The sequence below is a fragment of the Lissotriton vulgaris genome, chromosome 2_1 (genome assembly GCF_964263255.1).
Source record: "Lissotriton vulgaris chromosome 2_1, aLisVul1.2, whole genome shotgun sequence".
Lineage (NCBI taxonomy): Eukaryota > Metazoa > Chordata > Amphibia > Caudata > Salamandridae > Lissotriton > Lissotriton vulgaris.
The window spans coordinates 670,092,276-670,109,360 of NC_141687.1; the positions used below are offsets into that span (position 1 = coordinate 670,092,276).

The 17,085-nt window shown below is 43.5% G+C and overlaps 1 protein-coding gene across 1 annotated transcript in view; it reads left to right on the plus strand.

Annotated features, from left to right (window-relative positions):
- The first annotated feature begins 12,975 nt into the window (after positions 1-12,975).
- Positions 12,976-17,085, plus strand: part of PRRG4 (proline rich and Gla domain 4) — a 288,545-nt gene continuing 284,435 nt past the window's right edge. Inside the window, exon 1 of the mRNA XM_086955854.1 lies at positions 12,976-13,238. The gene's annotated coding sequence lies outside the window, so the exon portion shown is untranslated. The remainder of the gene's footprint in view (positions 13,239-17,085) is intronic.

Sequence of the window (17,085 nt, forward strand, 5' to 3'; positions counted from 1 at the left end):
TTTTGTCTGCTAGCACTGTACAGAGATAATGGACCTCTCCAACACACCAGACACAGGAGCACTATCCAACATGTCGTCTGATACGTTACCAGTACGGACAGCTGATCTTTGACTTCTGCGCTGTCCGTGTGTCCTGGCGCCAATGTTGTGGGGTCCCTGCTCTGTCATTGACCCTAATCACTGTCAACAAATTCTGGCAGCCCTGAGATGGTTGCTCTCCTGCCAGTTGGAGTGGGGTGATGGGTGGAGTGGTTGGTGGTGTTGTGTCCTGCATGACCACATCAGTGTCAGAAGTCCCTTCAGCTGCAATACTTCCTGCCACGTCCGGGCTGTGATCGCTGTACTGTATGTAAATAGTTAGTGTAAACAAATGGTTATGGTTTGGCCACACTATTGTTGTAACTGGTTCACTGACAAAATATTGCTTCTAGAAATATCATCATCCTATATTTGTAATGTAAATGCCATAAATATAGGATAAAGCATATCATTGTCATTAATATTGTTGTACAAAATATAATTTTTTTAAATATATATAAATATTAAACATTAAATATATTAAAAGGTAAGACTAATATAATACAAATTAAATATATGTAATAATTTTTAAAGTAAATGTAACTCTTATACTTATGAAAAAAATAAAAACACACATATAATAATATACCGTCAACTTTTCTCCAGTTAAGAAAACTTTTGGAAAAATGGTTATAATATCGTATGTGAATACAACTCTTTTGTGAATAGAAATGTATACATTATGTTCAGTGCAAAATGATTTTATCTAAGATGTATATATTGTAAGAAATAATCAATTGTACACATTGCAAGTCATTAATTCACATTTGCATTTTAATACAAAAATGGGTTCAACCTTGCCAATATATGTATAACCATTAAAAAATGGCGCTCATGAATTTGAATTGTAAGTGCCCAGCAATGCGCCTGTCCTTTTTCACTGTTTAGTAATAATTGTTTGCAAAAAGGAAGTAAAGAAACGCTTGCCATACTGTGAACAAGCCGAAAGGTGAAACACGTTGGTTGAGGGCTGTTTTCTGCAATAAATTTAATTCACCATCCTGGAGTGTCCTGGATTTTTCTTAACGGGAGAAAATTTGATGGTACATATAATAATATATATATGTATTTAGTTACATAAATAAATAAAACCTATATTAAATTAATATTTTCAATTTAAATGCAATACATTTGTATAAATATATATATAAACACAGATATATATACACCCAAAAACTTAATAAAATTAAAAAACATACTAATTAAATCATAATTAAAAAGTAAACAGCAAAAATACTATCAATTTAGTAAAAAAATATTAAAGGGGCTATTACGATGTAAGTCGGTATGCCTCTGACAGCTCGTCGTAGGCATACCGCCCGACATAGTAGTTTTACAATAAGACCGCCGAATTACAATGTCGGAGGTTGTAGTGTAAAACTGCCGGTCAATATGATTGGCTTCCAACGGCTTCAAGGAGCCCATCGGCCAGTTGGACACCTCCACATAATCCCTACACACAGGGTTTCCGCCATCAGGATTATGATGTCGGCTTCCGACAGCCTTTCCATGTCGGCCTTTCTGACAAGGAAAAGCAAGGCCCACTTCTCCCCTAACCCTCCAGTTGTGGGCCTGGGGGGCACCTATGGTGCACCCCTGTAAATCCCTGCACCGTGTGGCAGGCACTGTGAGGTGCCTGCCACGTGGTGCAGGGATTAACAGACACTCCCATTTCTCCATGGGAGCTTGTGCTGTGCCTTGTTTCCGACTGTCAAACAAGCTCCCATAAACAAATGGGAGTTTAAGACAGGACCATGTGCGATCACATTGTAGTTGCGGTGTCTGGACTGCTGACCGGAGCTCGATTGGTTCCGCAACTGCAGAGATGTCTGTCGGAGGCAACTCCAACCAACATCATAATGAGGCCCTTAATATAACAAATATTAATTATAAATCTTTTATTTTTACAGACACAAAAACATAATAATTGAGGGCCTTATTACAATATCGGTGAGCCTGCCACCATTAACCTGTCGGTGGCAGGCCAACCAACATCAATAAAAGCGGTTTTATTATGATTATGATCGGGCAATTGGAGGCATCGGTCATAGGGACTATGCAGTGCTGGAACTTCGGGTGCCATCAAACAGGGGCACCTGTTTTGCCCCCCTGAATTCATCTCCAAGGTGGTGGGGGAATGGATGCCCTGTAGTGCCCCCATTATTTCCCAACCGCCAGTCTTTTTATGGCGGGCTAACTGCCATGAAAAGGATGGCGGTGGGGAAACTTGAAATATGATTGGCCGACCGTGGTATTCCTGCCTTGCATATTAGATTCCCCTAGCCGCTGCGCCACCACCAGGGAACGGCTGCCTCCGCTGTGCCATCGGGAGTCTGGCAGTAAAAGACCGCCAGACTCATATCGGCCCGTAAGTTGTAACGCCTTTTCCCTCTGACCAATCCTTTCATACCACCCAAAATAAAACCAATAACACTGCAACAAAATAACCCAGCACTCCTTATGAACGAAAAAGTGAAGTAAATAGACATAACGCCTCCTCAGTGAGCATATTCGGTGTACCTATCCTTCCAGCGTGGCCTCTGTGGACCAAGGAATTAAGGATTGGGAGTCAGGCCATGAGCTTTCCTTATTTTAAAAACAAATTTGTTTCATGTTGTTTTGCTCAACATCACAAGAGCCTAATTACGATGGTTGCGGAATGGATACCAACTGGCATGTAGTCAGCGGTTACACCTGCCAAATTAAGATGCAATCGCTGTGCAGCCAGTTGGAAATATCCCTTTTTTATTGCTGCTTGTGCTCTGGCCCAGAAAAGGGCGCAGCACAAGCCGTCTATGCCCCGGACTGCTATGCTGAGTGTCGGTTGGACCACTACCAACGGCCTGTTGGTGGCGGTCCAACCGGCATCCAAATGAGGCCTTGAGTATTAGTGGCTTGGTAGGGCGTAACTAAACAGTCAAGCAAAGGCACATCACAGGTAGCTAAAGGCCGCTCAGTGGGTGTGGCACCATCCATTGTTGACTCTCCAGGTCCAGTCTGAAAGTCAATGACCTCTGCTTCCATCTCTGCAGGTGTCCGTTGATCACTCTCGCTAGCCCATGCAGGCCAAGGTTTTTCCCAGCCTCCTGGGTTGTTGAGGAGCACACAGTTTCTCCCAGCCAACCAGCCAATTTCTTGCCGTCTCAGGAGATCTGAAGAAGTGCGTATTTCGTCTTCTAGCAATCTGAAATTAAGAAGGAACATATATTTCAGGCCATTGTTTCTACATATGTAAGTTAGAGCTGCTCTGGGTCTGCAGAACCTGGGTGTAATCCGGGCAGACCTTTATTGCCAGTCCTTCAAATTGCACATAACTTCCCAACCACTGTATTCTCCAGTGTAGTATTTCTGTTTCTAAAGTTTAAGAAGTTAGCTACAACTGCTCAGGTAAGTGCACCAGGCTTCAGCATGGAGACCGTGGCTTTAAGGCTTTCTCTAAGGAGGATAACTTTGAGATGCCCTTCAGGTGTAGCATTGCCAGGAACCAACTCTCCAGAAATAAAGCTGTGGAAGGGCCATCAACTCTTTCAAAGAATCCAAGAAAAACAACAAAGATTGTTACGGGAGAATCTCCCCTGAGTGTCCCAAGTTGGCCTACAAGACAAGGTTGCCCAAGGATTTCATGTATGACAAGCACCCAATGATAGTATTGTAACTGCTTTAGCATCTGTGGTAAGTCACCGGCAGCTTGCTCTTTTAGGCCCCCCCACTTCTCTGCCACCTCCCCTATGTTGCCTCCCCTGAAGGAATCGGGCGTCCTGATCAACACTAGATCTCTAGTGAAAAATAACATTGCTTTTCGTGATTTCGTCACAGCAAGAAAGCCCACATCGGTGTTTCTTACCGAAACCTGGGCCACTGAGTCCTCGGGACCTGACTTGGTAGAGGCTGTGCCGGATGGGTACTCTTTAGCTAGACTGGATAGAGTGGGGCGTAGAGGAGGCGGGCTTGGAATCCTTTATAAGACCTCCCACACCTGTCACACCATTCAACTCTCTAGGCCCTCCGACCTTTTTCAAGCCCTGCACTTTCTCATAAAATCTCCCTATGCCGCTCCTTTCGTGGGTATCCTGGTGTACAGACCCCCCGGGCCCAGGACAGACTTTAGTCAGTCTCTTCTTAATATTCTAGAGCCCTACTTTGGATCTGCCAATTTGACAGTTCTGGGTGACTTAAATTTTCATTTAGACAACCCTGATTCTAAAGATTCTTTAGACCTTTTGGACTGACTATCTGCTTATGATCTCGTGCAACTGGTCAAACACCCTACTCATCAGGCGGGTCACATACTGGACGCTGTTTTTTCTAATGATGATAGGCTTAAAATAGACGATCCCATCCCACTGGCTTGGTCCGACCACTTTGCCGTTCCTTTGTTGCTTTCGGTCGCCTTGACGCCTGCTAAGACTGGTGTCCCTAGTCAAATCAAATTTAGGAGGAACCTTAAGAAAATCACGAGCACCTCGTTGGCCCCACTGATGCAAAATTACAAAGCTGACCTTTTCGAGGACATCAATCTAGCTGCTTCGGAATTGTCCAAAGCCATTATTGCAGCAGTAGATGTGCTGGCTCCTCTTTCTTTTTGCTATTCTGCGAGAAAGAAACCCTCTGCACCCTGGTTTTCGGAGCCTCTTAGACTCATGAGACAGGGGTGCAGGAAGCAAGAAAGGCTTTGGCGGACGAGTTGGAACCTTAAGGAGAGGGATAAACATAAGACACTCCTCAAGGAGTACAAGATGGAGATCATTAGAGTGAAGCAAGAGTACTTTGCTAACCTGACAATGGCTCTCTCTTCTCCCAAGGATCTTTTCAAAATAGTGGACTCGCTCTGCACGTTACAGATGCAGGACCCTGTAGTAAGCACCCAGGAATTCTGAGACAAAATCGCAGGATTCTTTCACTCGAAGATTGCGGACATCTATTCGAATCTTGAATCACAAAGATCTGTCACCCCTCCTCCGCCCGTCCCCTCTTTTCCGCTCTCGAAGGAGGTTTCTCCTACCACCTCTAAGAGTCTGTCAGAGTTTCCGCCTCTATCCTATCAGGAGCTTGACCTGCTCTTAAATAAGACAAGGTCGGCGTCCCCATTGGACCCATGCCCCCTTAAAGTCCAGAAGGAGTGCAGAGACTCCTTACTCCCCTATTTGCTGGACATCATGAATAGAGCTATGAGAGAGGGCACTTTTCCATCTCAATGGAAGAGTGCGGTGGTCAAGCCCCTCCTAAAGAAGCCTACACTAGATCCCAAGGTGCTCAAGAATTACCGTCCCATTTCTTTGCTCCCAGCTCCGGCAAAGATGTGGCATTTCTTGACTCCTTGGGTCTTTTAGATCAATCCCAACACGGCTTCAGGAGACACCATAGTACAGAGTCAGCCCTTACGGTCGTACTGAATAACATCCGTATGGAGGTAGACCAGGGGCATACCACCGTCCTGGTCCTTTTGGACCTTACAGCCGCCTCCGATACCCTATCCCCTTCGGTCTTAACATCTCGCCTGAGGGAGATAGGGGTGGAAGGGGCGGCTTTGAGTCTGCTGGCCTCCTTTCTGGATCAGAGGGTACAGAGGGTTAAGCTGGGAGAGTTCCTATCTCCATCCCTACCTGTGCAATGTGGGGTCCCACAGGGGTCGGTATTAAGTTTGACCCTGTTTAACATCTATGTGACCCCCGCTTGCCAGGCTGGTCAGATCTTTTGGGATGGAGGTAATCTCTTATGCTGATGACACACGGATCTTGGTGTCCCTCTCCCATTTGGGTGGCTCGTCACCGTTCAACTTTAAGAACTGCATGGAAGCAGTGTCCCAGTGGATGATCTGCAATTCACTAAAGTTGAACTGTGAGAAGACTGAGATCTTGGTGTTTGGCCCTAACAATAACATCTGGTCACCTGAATGGTGGCCACCTTGGTTGGGGACCTGTCCTACTCCTACGGAGTCAGCACGGAACTTGGGAGTTTTGATTGAACCCGCCCTCTCCATGAATTTGCAGGTTAACAGAACTGTTGCTACCTGCTGGGGTATCATTAAAATACTCTGAAAAATAAAACATTACCTGTCCCCTCAGGCGCGGAAGCAAGTGGTGGTAGGACTTGTCGCTTCGCGACTTGAATATTGTAACGCCTTATACATCTGCATGCATTAGAGCCTGATACAGCGTCTTCAGACTGTCCAAAATGCGGCAGCCAAATTTGTTCTGGACACTCCCAGATTAGCGTCAGCAACGGCAGCCAGGAAGGCCTTACACTGGCTTCCTATTGAATCGAGGATCATCTTTAAAACGCTCTGCCTGACCCACAGTGCACTCTCTGGCAAGGGTGCGGGGGGTGTCAAGAAACTGCTGCTACCCTATGTATCGGGCAGAGTCTTACACTCTTCTTCAAAGAACCTGCTGGTGGTACCTCGTTTCAGTAAGAGTAAATGGGGCGGTAGGGCTTTTTCTTCAATTGCCCCTAAGTTATGGAATACCCTTCCATGTGAAATTAAATCTCAGTCTTTCGTTTTGCTTTTTCGTAAAGCACTGAAAACATGGCTGTTTGCAAGGGCGTACCCGTAGTTACTCTTCATTTGTTCCTATGGTTTTTCTGTTAGGCGCCTTGATGCCTTCGGGCTTAGTTGCGTGATACAAGACTCTTTTCATTCATTCATTCATAGTGTGCACTGCTGCTTCAGTGGCCTTGGTTTTGTCTGCTACTTTGTGGTGCTTGGTCCTGAGTAAATGTATTTCCATAGTCATTTTCTATTACAGACCTAAGAACTATAATGATCACCATGATGTTCAAGGAGGCAGGCTAAGATGCTCTTTCTTCCAACAATTTGCCGGATGTAACTACCTAAGATGCTCCTGTCTAATGGTTTATTGCATGTCCTTTAGGACTGTGTTGCTTGACATGGTTTATGTTTCATCGTTTGAGGCCCTATAGTGTTCTTAATTTTCGAGGGAGAACTATTTGATATATTTCAAGCGCCCGGCCAGGCCTAACATAGGAGGTAGTGCCACGGGGAGAGCTGTCTTGCAGGGCCGGACTGAAAACACAAACCAGCCATGGCAATTAAGTTGGAGCGGCCAACGGGGAGAGGGTGTTGGGCTGCTCCTGCTTTTGTTACACATTGCTGATATTGCAGCACCACTGCAAAAGCGGACCCCACATGTTCAAAACCAGCTCCCACCATTCCAGCCCACCGGGAAAACACCTGGTGCCCATTACGGCCAGTCAGGCCCTGTTGTCTTGTGTGTTCTGCTTACAAAGGTACAGTGCTACCAGGCAGCTGAACACAGACTCCGGGCCCACAATTGCCTCAATGCACCAGAACAGTCATATCTCCCAGCACGCAATTCATCAGGTGCACAGGTTCTGTTCCCAAGGCAGAATCGCCAAACGGCTCCTTCTAACACCCCGGGGCAGCCATGGCAAAGGGCTGTTAAAAGATTAGTACTTCCCCCATCCTCTATCGGGCATCAGCGTACACCTCTGGGGCTGGACTTATCCATGCTCACAGTACCTGTGCTGATTTTTCAGGCCCATTCCTGGTTATTGGCCCTGGGTTGGGAAATGCTTCAGAGACCATACTTCAGGAGCTCATATCCACATCAGACTACAGATTATAAATGCCAGGCTCACATTTTCTCCCATGCAACCTCAAACAGCAGGTATATTTTGCTGGTCTTGGCCACCATTTTGTTTGTATTTAGCGTTCTCTGACGGCCAGCAGTCTTCCTTTGGCTACACGTGACCTCCAATGGGTCTCCCAGGCCAACACTAGCTACAGGATCATAGCTCTAAACAAAGGATGTGTTTCTCAGTCACCAATGACATTATCGTCAAAGTATATTGTAGGATTACTTGCAGGGGCCCTAGATCTAAATGAGTCATCTGCTAGTGACCTCCCAGCCAGTCATGCTCCCCCAAAAATCCTTATAACGTGTGCCATATATTACAGTTATTCAGTTGATGAGATAAGACAACACTTTAAAGAATCTCAATTTTCCATCATTGAGAATTAAACAAAAAACATATTGACCAGTTGAAGAACAAACTCCATATCTGTTTTTGAAATAGAGTATGAACCATAGTAACTTCAGATTGAACAGTTCACCAAAAACACCATAAAATGTAGTGTATTTTCTCCATGCTCCTGGGCTAGATGGACAGACAGTTCAATAATATTTCTTTAACATGATAAAGCACAAGCATGGCTGAAGGCGTATGGAGTGCTGTACAAAATTACACAACGATGCAGTCATGCATTACCCTAAAAATTTAATAAAAAGCAAAGCAGCAAGCTCTGGCTGATAACTGGTGTAAACTAGGGTGATCCAAGCAAATACATAACAAAGAAATTAGATTGAAAGATATGCAAAGGCCATCAGGATCTCAACAGTCAATATGTTCTGGTATGGAGCACCTGAACAGGAAATTCTTGCTGGAACAGAAGGATGAGTTTGGTATTTTGTGTGCCTGTGGTATTTTAATCTGTGGTGCCACTGGCCAGAACAGATTTGTTGTGACAGATATAGTTGATTTTTTGCAAGCACAATAAAATGATGGACAATCGTTTGAAACTTTTCAGACAGTCATCCCCAGTCACTATAAGTTCTAGGTTAAATCCATCATCGTTATTTAGCTCACTTCGCCACCCCAGTTCAGACCCAGCCATATGCAAATCAGTCTTGACCCTGTTCCTCATGGGAACAGTCTAGTGCGAACTGCCAAGCCAGATCTTCCCTGGACCGGAAACAAGCATCCTGGCACAAGTTTCGGGGTAACACCCCTCATCAGCCAGGCTAGCTTGAATTGACTGACAAAGTGAGCAAGGCACCCACGTCTGGGCATACCCTGCCAACTTAGGGCGAACAATGCAAGCACAATAAGATGATGGATGGAGCGCTCACTCCAGTCGCTATTAGATCTGGGTTAAATCCAGCATCCTTATTTAGCTCACTTTGCCACCCCAGGTCAGAACCAGCTATATGCAAACTGGGGTGGCTTAGTGAGCAAAAGAATGACGGTGGATTTAACCCAGTTCTGTCACTGAGGGTGAGTGTCTGAAAAGTTTCAGTGTTTCGTCCATCATCTTCTTGTGTTTGCTATAGTTGATTTTTGTTTATGAAAGCAGATGATAGTACTTGAGTTTGTTGGGGGTAAAGGTCGCTGTGCATGATGATTGCACCACATTACACCATAAAATGTATTTTTGTAGTTGCTGGTGGAACTTCAGTAAATAATAGCTTGCACGAACAATTTTAAATGCGGCAAACAGCTTTTCCAATTGATACATTCGATGGGAGAACAAGACGAGTCCTTATCAAATTCCACAGGTATAAAAGATAGGCCCCGTTATTGTCTATTACTTTAAAAAGCAAGAATTTACCTACAACTGATGTTTAAAAAGTCTGTCATTTATTAATAAATATTTAAATAAACTAATGTTTAAAATGAAAACACTGAACGTTTAAGTGGCATCTGATTTGTGTTTTAATTTTTCTTATAAGTCGTGAAGGTACTTAATAGATGTTTGCTTTTAATGGGAGAAGGTCAAATCAACTGACAGTTGATTTATGAGGTGACGGTACTGGAATAATGATCTTAGCAAAATGAATGCTTAAGGGGGTATTTTTGTTATATTACTGGAAAAATAAATGTACTGGTTTATGCTTTTATTAGCCTTTCTGTCTCTTTATTAATTATTTTAATATTTACGTAGAGAAGACAGAGGTATGTTGTTGCTTCTTGAACTTGGTGGTCTGAAGACAAAGCCTGGGGTTAAAAGGTGGAGATCAACTTTCGGCCTCTCCAGGTTGTGCCAGTGGACATTTGTGTCAATGAAAACTCTGAAGCAGCTGAAAGGCAGCATATCATCCTTGCATACAAAGCATATAAAATACAAAGTTGCTGTTTTATCAGAGTATCTTGTGACTCTGTCTTCAAGTGCTACTTCGTTCTAGGTATTTCTCTTCCTTTTAATTTGCTTCCCTGAATGCTTTTCTCTTTGCATAATCTTCTATCTCCTGGGGGCAGATTTTCTAAGAAGTCAGGAACTGCAAGCAGCAGCAAACAATGCTGGGCTGCAGTGTGTGACGGGGGCAGCAGGAGAGCGCCATATCTTCAGATATATGGCTCTCTCCTCCTCTCTCCCTACCTCCGGTGCTGATTATAGCTGCCCTGCTCTAGGCAAAGCCATAGCGCTAAGGAGCGTGCCTGAGTATCACATAGATTTTGTACAGGAAGGGGACCCTTCCTGTACAAAATGCTATGCCTAGACAACAAACCCTGCTCCAGGAAGTTATATTTGGGTGGGCCATGGATACATTTGGGTGGGCCACTGCAGGCCCGATTTGTCGCTTATATGTCTAACCAGGCCTGCTTCAGGGCCTCTTTATCTCTCCTTAGTCTTACAAGGGCCCAGTAAAATGCATTATTTTCTTTTCAAATCTCTTTTTAAATGGTATCACTCTCAAAAATTGTGTTTTTTTCCAAGTAATATCCCCTTGATGGGAAGAGGAGGTTTCTGAGGTGGGAGTATCAAGCAAGTGACACTTCTCGGGCTCTCCCTCATGACCTCCTCCTCAGATTCCCTCACTGCCACCCTCCTCCAGTGCCCCTCATCTCTCCGTAGCCCCCTCCCTCCCTATTGACCTCCTTCTCGGACTCCCTCACTATCACCCTCCAACAGCGCTCCTCATCTCTCCCTAGCACTCTCTCTTATGCATTTCATTTGTTGTATAGTGCTACTCATATCAATGTAGGGAGTCACAGCACTTTACATCACGCACACATTATACAGACTACAGAGACAATCAAGCATGCAGGTATTTAAATCAAGCCCGGTTCTAGCTGGTGGGCCGGGTGGGCCAGGCCCTCCCAAACATGAGGCTGGCCCACCCAAACATGAACCGTGGCCCTGACTACAGGGGGACAACAGAAAATGGCCACAGCAATTAAAAAGTTCATCTGAACGTTATTTTTCTTATTTTTCTAGGAGTTGCGTGATTGGGCCTGGGCTTTTTCTCGCAGGCACCCCCAATCACGTATCTCCTTTTAGAAAGGTGGGTTGTGTCCCCGCCCCCTTGTGCAGGTACAGGGGCATGGCGAAGGGGAGAAATCCTCTTTGGCACCGGGTAATGTGTGCGCACTGTCCTACTGCGTGGATATTTCAGCGCTGGAGAAAAGGAGTTTTTTGATCCAGATTCACCTTTCCTGACCCCTTCAGCTGTTTATGAGATCGGGCTGTGCCACAGAGTTTGAACGGAGAAGTTAAGAAAATGTGTGGCTTTTGTTCCGTTTTTTTTAAATCTGCAAAGACCCAGCTAGATGTATGCTTCGAGGATATGTGTATATGAGTTATTTTTAACACCATCTGTGCGGTGCAGATTTACCCTGTGCGCTGACCATCATTGATTCCCATTATTCATGACGAGCTCAGCTCGTCATGAGTGTACGAGAGGTGTACCTCATGACGAGCTGAGCTCGTCATGAGCATCGAAGGGGTTAAAAAAATTTATGAGGGCCCAGCATGACACATACTTCGTGTATGCTGTGTATATTTTATATTGTTGTATCGTTATCATGAGGGATGCAAGACACAACTACTAAAATGTCCAGATACTCTGGTGATTAATGATCCTGCTGGAGAGCAATATTTTGTCTGTTCCTAATTTTTAAATGCCAATAAACTGTATTTATGTGGATAGCTTAGTGGGTTACTTGCATCTCATCTTATGAGATGCAATCCTAAAAATCCTAAAATAGGACAGTGACCTATGAACTGACATCAAAGAGCTGCCTACAAACCTGAATGGTATAATTAGAACTTATTTTTTTGTGTTGCAATATAGTTAGAATTTACCCTGTCTTTCATTACTCTAATGTTGCTATAATGAGTTTTTTTTGGCAGATATACATTTTAATCAGTAAAGCCAACCTCCAACCACTGGGGTATGCTTTAAGTCCTGTTCTTGTGCTTCTCAGACCAAATCCTCTTAAAACATGCTGCCCACCAGTATGGATGACATGTGATACCTACACCTTGTAATCCTCATTGGCTTATGTGACATTCCCTATAGACTGATTTACATACGTGTATGATTAATTGTCTCTGCATGATGTAAGTACTGTGACACCCTACACTATGAATAGCGCTATACAACAAATGAAATCGAATAGGAGAGAGGGGTTAAAGAGAGATGAAGGACACTGTTGGAGGGTGACAATTAGGGAATCCGAGGAGGAGGTCATTGGGTGGTACGGAAAGATGAAGTGCACTGTTGGAGGGTGGTAGTGAGGAAGTCTGAGGAGGAGGTGATGAGGGGGGAAGGCTATGGAGTAATGAGGGGCACTGGCGGAAGGTGGCAGTGAGGGAGTCTGAGGAGGAGGTCATGAGTTGGAGGGGTTACAGAGAGATGGAGTGCTCTGTTGGAGGATGGTAGTAAAGGTATCTACAGAGAAACAGGTTAGTGGTGGGGCGCCAATAAATAACTCTCCACAAGCTCTGTATACACACAGAAGCAATCCTTGTATCTTGGTGACTGTTTGCAAGTAGATAAGATGTAATCTATGGCTTGTAGACTACCTCCAGAAGTGACAAATTGGGCCGGTTGTGGCCCACCCGAAAGCACCCTTGGCCCACCACCCAAATAAAAATTCCTGGAGCCGGGCTTGATGTAAATCCGTCTACTGTGAATGTCACATACGCCAATGAGGATTACCAGGTGTAGGAATCGTGGCATACTTTGAAGAGCTGAAAATACGTTACTAATTGACCTGTACATTAAACAATCAAATACCGTCACATATCCTGTCGTAAGGAGGCATGCTGCTGCAGGTAAGGAAGCGTCAGGTCGTGTCTGGGCAGGGCTCTCAGTACGTCACCTAACGTCCTAGGACCCCGCCCATCTTTTCAAGGAAGAGCAGGAAGCGCCAGATGTGAAGTCACCTGTGCGCACTGCCCGAGCCCGCCTTCAGCGAGGAGCGCTTTGAAGACTCACTGCAGCCGCAGGGACGAGCGCTAGGGTCCGTGACGCCACGGGCTGTGACTTCGTCCCCTTCCATCGAGACAGGAGGCTGTTCACTGGAGCGTTCCCCCTGTACCTGGAGTTTGCTGTCCCAGAATGTGCTTTGCGGCCAAGTCCGAGGAGTCTTTTGAAGGGTGAGACTTCGCTCAGGTAAGTCACAGAGAGAAATGTCAAACGTTTCTCTGTACTGCTGACATGGGAATACAGGGCTTTCAAACAGGGGACACCTCAAGTTCAATATATTTTGTTTACGATTTTGTCGATGTTTCCGTTTCGACATTTCTGGCTAGGATGACTCGGAGTTCATCACTCTATTGAAATGAGGAGAGCGAGTGAAACGAAAGCGGAGTACGGTTGTTGTCCGTGTGTTGTTATTTTATGCAGTGTTATCAGCATCAGTTTAGAGCACATCCCAATGGTGTGGCCTGGCAGCGCTGTAAAATACGGTAGTCAATAGCGTTCAACGTAAATAAGGCACGAATTAAGACAGACAACAAGAAACTGTCCTGTTTCTTGTTCTCAGTCTAAATTCGTGCAATACAACTGTAAAAAAACCTCTCGCGGCTGAGAAGCGAGATATAATTTGCCTTGTGTAATGAGTCATAGAAAACAAAGGAAATGAGCATTTATGTCTAATGATGACGTTTTAATCTGATAATACTTTTCGCCTAGCCACAAAAGGTGTTTGGCACATTTAATATCCCAGTTCGCCACAATAACTTATTTTAAGATGAAATGTATTCTAGCTAAGGTGGCTGAGTAAACATTCTATTCGACCATCCATAGCTTGCGATAAACATAGGGGTTAGTACGGCAGAACATTTCTAACCTGAAGCGCCGGAGAGTGTATACAACATATGCATACAGTTGCCTTTGGGCATTAGCAGGTGTGAGTAGTTCATGCACTCGTGATTTTTTCTTTTCATCATGGTTCTTATTAGTTTTGCTTTCTTAGTATGGACGGAAGACTACAAGTACACGAACACAATGAAAAGAAATTGTCAGCATGATCTGCTGACAGCTGGCCAGGGACAACCTTAGATGTCTGTGGTTGTTCAGGATTATCATGGTGTTTCTAATCTATATATAGATATTAACTATAGTTGTGGAGGAAAACTTTGAAACTAATATGTATTTATGTATTTACTTACCTAGTATCTCAATTCTTTATTGATTTTTCCAAACAGAAAACGAACTAATAATAAACCGCACATAGATCTCATAACATAAACTTAACGTGCATATAGCATACAGGAAAAAATATATATAAACCAATAATCAGAAACAAGTAAAAATTAAAAGAGGAAAAAAGAAAACACATATACAAACGTTGTAATCACGTGTATAAGAAAACAATCATATAATCAAGGTTAGCAGATATATCAACATACACTGATATTAACATATACAAAATATCTTTGGTAAGTATAAGGCTAAAAATAATAAATGAATAAGCAAATTCAAGATTATTGTAGATCATGAATAGGGCCTCAAATATAATCAAACTGTTGTAAATTATCGTTTAACTTCTAAATCATTTTCTCAAACTAAACCACATCAAACGTCTTTCAACCAAGAATGAAGCTTGGGGCTAACATCTGTCTTCCAAAAATGTAATATATTAATTTTGGCAAGGCTAAGAGCTGTGGAAAGTCACTTGAAGGTATGAATGGGTATGGAGAACAAGCCCGAAACATCATGCAGAAGTGATAACCATTTTGTTAAGGAGAGTTGAATGGGGAAGTATTTCTAGAAATAGTTTTCAATTTGGGACCAGAAAGGATGTATGTTTGAGTATTCCCCTAATACATGTACTATAAAAGAAGAAATTAAAAAGGGGTCTCGGGCCCCTAGGGAGGGTCACAGGATACAGAGGAACATTTTGGGGGTGCTCAGCTGGAATGTAGCTGGGATAAGGTCCCTGCTGGCCGTCGACCAGGGTGTTGCCTTATGCATGTTTTGTGGGGTAGTGTGCCTTCAGGAGACTTGAGATACTGAGTGGAGCTCATTTATAGATGGGTTCATGGTATTCCGAGGTAATGCGGTCGCCCCTTTACATGGTCGACCTAAAGGGGGCGTTGCAACTGTTGTGAGTCTAGGGCTGTGTTGTGATATGGAGGTAGTAGTTTTTGACTCAAGGAATGTATTGGGGTTTCTTTTATCTTTTCTTCACAGAGTTAGAGTCCTGGCGATTAACATTTATAACTCTTCCTCGTCTGAGGCTAAGTTGAAAGATGAGGTAAGGTACTTTTGGTCTGTAACCCTACGAGCCTGGAACGTTTTGCCCATTATTATAGTAGTAGGTGATTTTAATATACCTCCTTGTGCCTCATTTAGTCCTAACTTGTAAGTATCTATTCAATTAATGGCTGCAGAGCGGACTCACTTTAGTCACACTTATCAGGGTGATGCTTTAAATGAATTGTTAGCTGAATTTGATCCTATCAATCTCCTGACCAAGGAATCCCATGATTCCCTGAAATAGTCCCTCCATTTAAGGGCAGAGGCAGTAATTCAACAATTGATTTTATTTTTGTGCCTGCTTGACTTGGCCTTTCTCTTACCACGTTTAGGGCAGAGGGGAATATTATTTGTGATCATAACCCTCTTATAGGTGAATTTCGTTGGCATGATTTCCAGATAAAGAAGTATACCAATATATACAATGAAATCCTTCTTCCCATGGAACAAGGGAGGCGAATAGGTTGGGGTAAGATCATCCCGAAGATTTCTTGAAGAATTTAATTAAGAGAGGTAGATTGGATTTTGAAGTGTGTCTGCAAGATGATTCCCCTGATCAAGCCATAGGGGATTCTTTCTCTAACATCTTTAAAGAGGTGAAGAATGTCTCACCAAGAAGTCTAATAAACCTGTACACTGCAGCCCAATATGATTCGAAAAGGATTGCACCACGGCACACAAAGTATTAAAACTGGCCCTCCGACAGAAACCAAGGTCTAGAGAAGCTGTGAAGGAGTCTAGAATGCTTTATTTCCAGGCACGCAGGAATATAATAAATGCCCTTAAAAGAGAAGCCTGGGAAGAGCTTTAGGAGGCCAGTAGTTTAAGAGATAGCTCAGCATTCTGGCAAGTTGTTAACCAGTCGCCCTTTAATGACATGGCGCTTCCAGTTTTGGGGCAGACTATTACAGCAATGAAATGATTAGGCCATTTCACATCCATTTCTGCAGATGCTGATGACTCTCCCAATATGGAGCTTTAAGCAACTGAGCCAAAAGTTAATTTTACTTTAGCTGAGGTGAAGGCAGGACTAAAGGGCCTTTCATCTGGAAAAGCACATGGCACGGACAACGTGCCAGGGGACCAGTTTAAATTATGTACTGACATGTGGGATCCCATAATCACTTTACACCTTAACATCGCTGCACGAGGTTTGATTCCGACCTCGTGGAAGAAATCAGTGATTATTCACATTTTCAAAAAGAGGAACCGAGAAGACCCAGCGTGCTATCGACCAGTTTCACTGCTAGAGAATGAAGTGAAAGTACTGGGCTGTCTTCCTTAATCAGTTAGTGGAATTGGCCGATAGTAAGGAAATGCTGACCGAAATCCAATATGGTTTTGGAGATGGCCATGGAACAGTGAAACAAAACCTGAACCTGTATTTATTAATAACTAAATGTATAGCTGTTAAAGGAGAGAGCATTCATATGAGGTACATTTTATGGGACCCCCTCTAATATAATTTATTTCAGGTCAGGGAGAAGAGGGGAAGAAAAAAACTAGCACTATGAAAAAACCTCCTCGTGACCTCTCTATTTTCTTGAGGGTTTTAGCCTCTAAATTCAAACAAGGACATAACCAAGATACAATATCAGATACTTTGTTACTTTCACATTCTCTTTTTATTTAAGTTATTTTTCTTTCTCACATCATTATTTTCAGCTTAAAAGTTTCATCAAAAAATATACATAATTCATCATTAACAATCCAAAGTGTACAATTCATTATTCATATTGTAATCCATTCATTACCA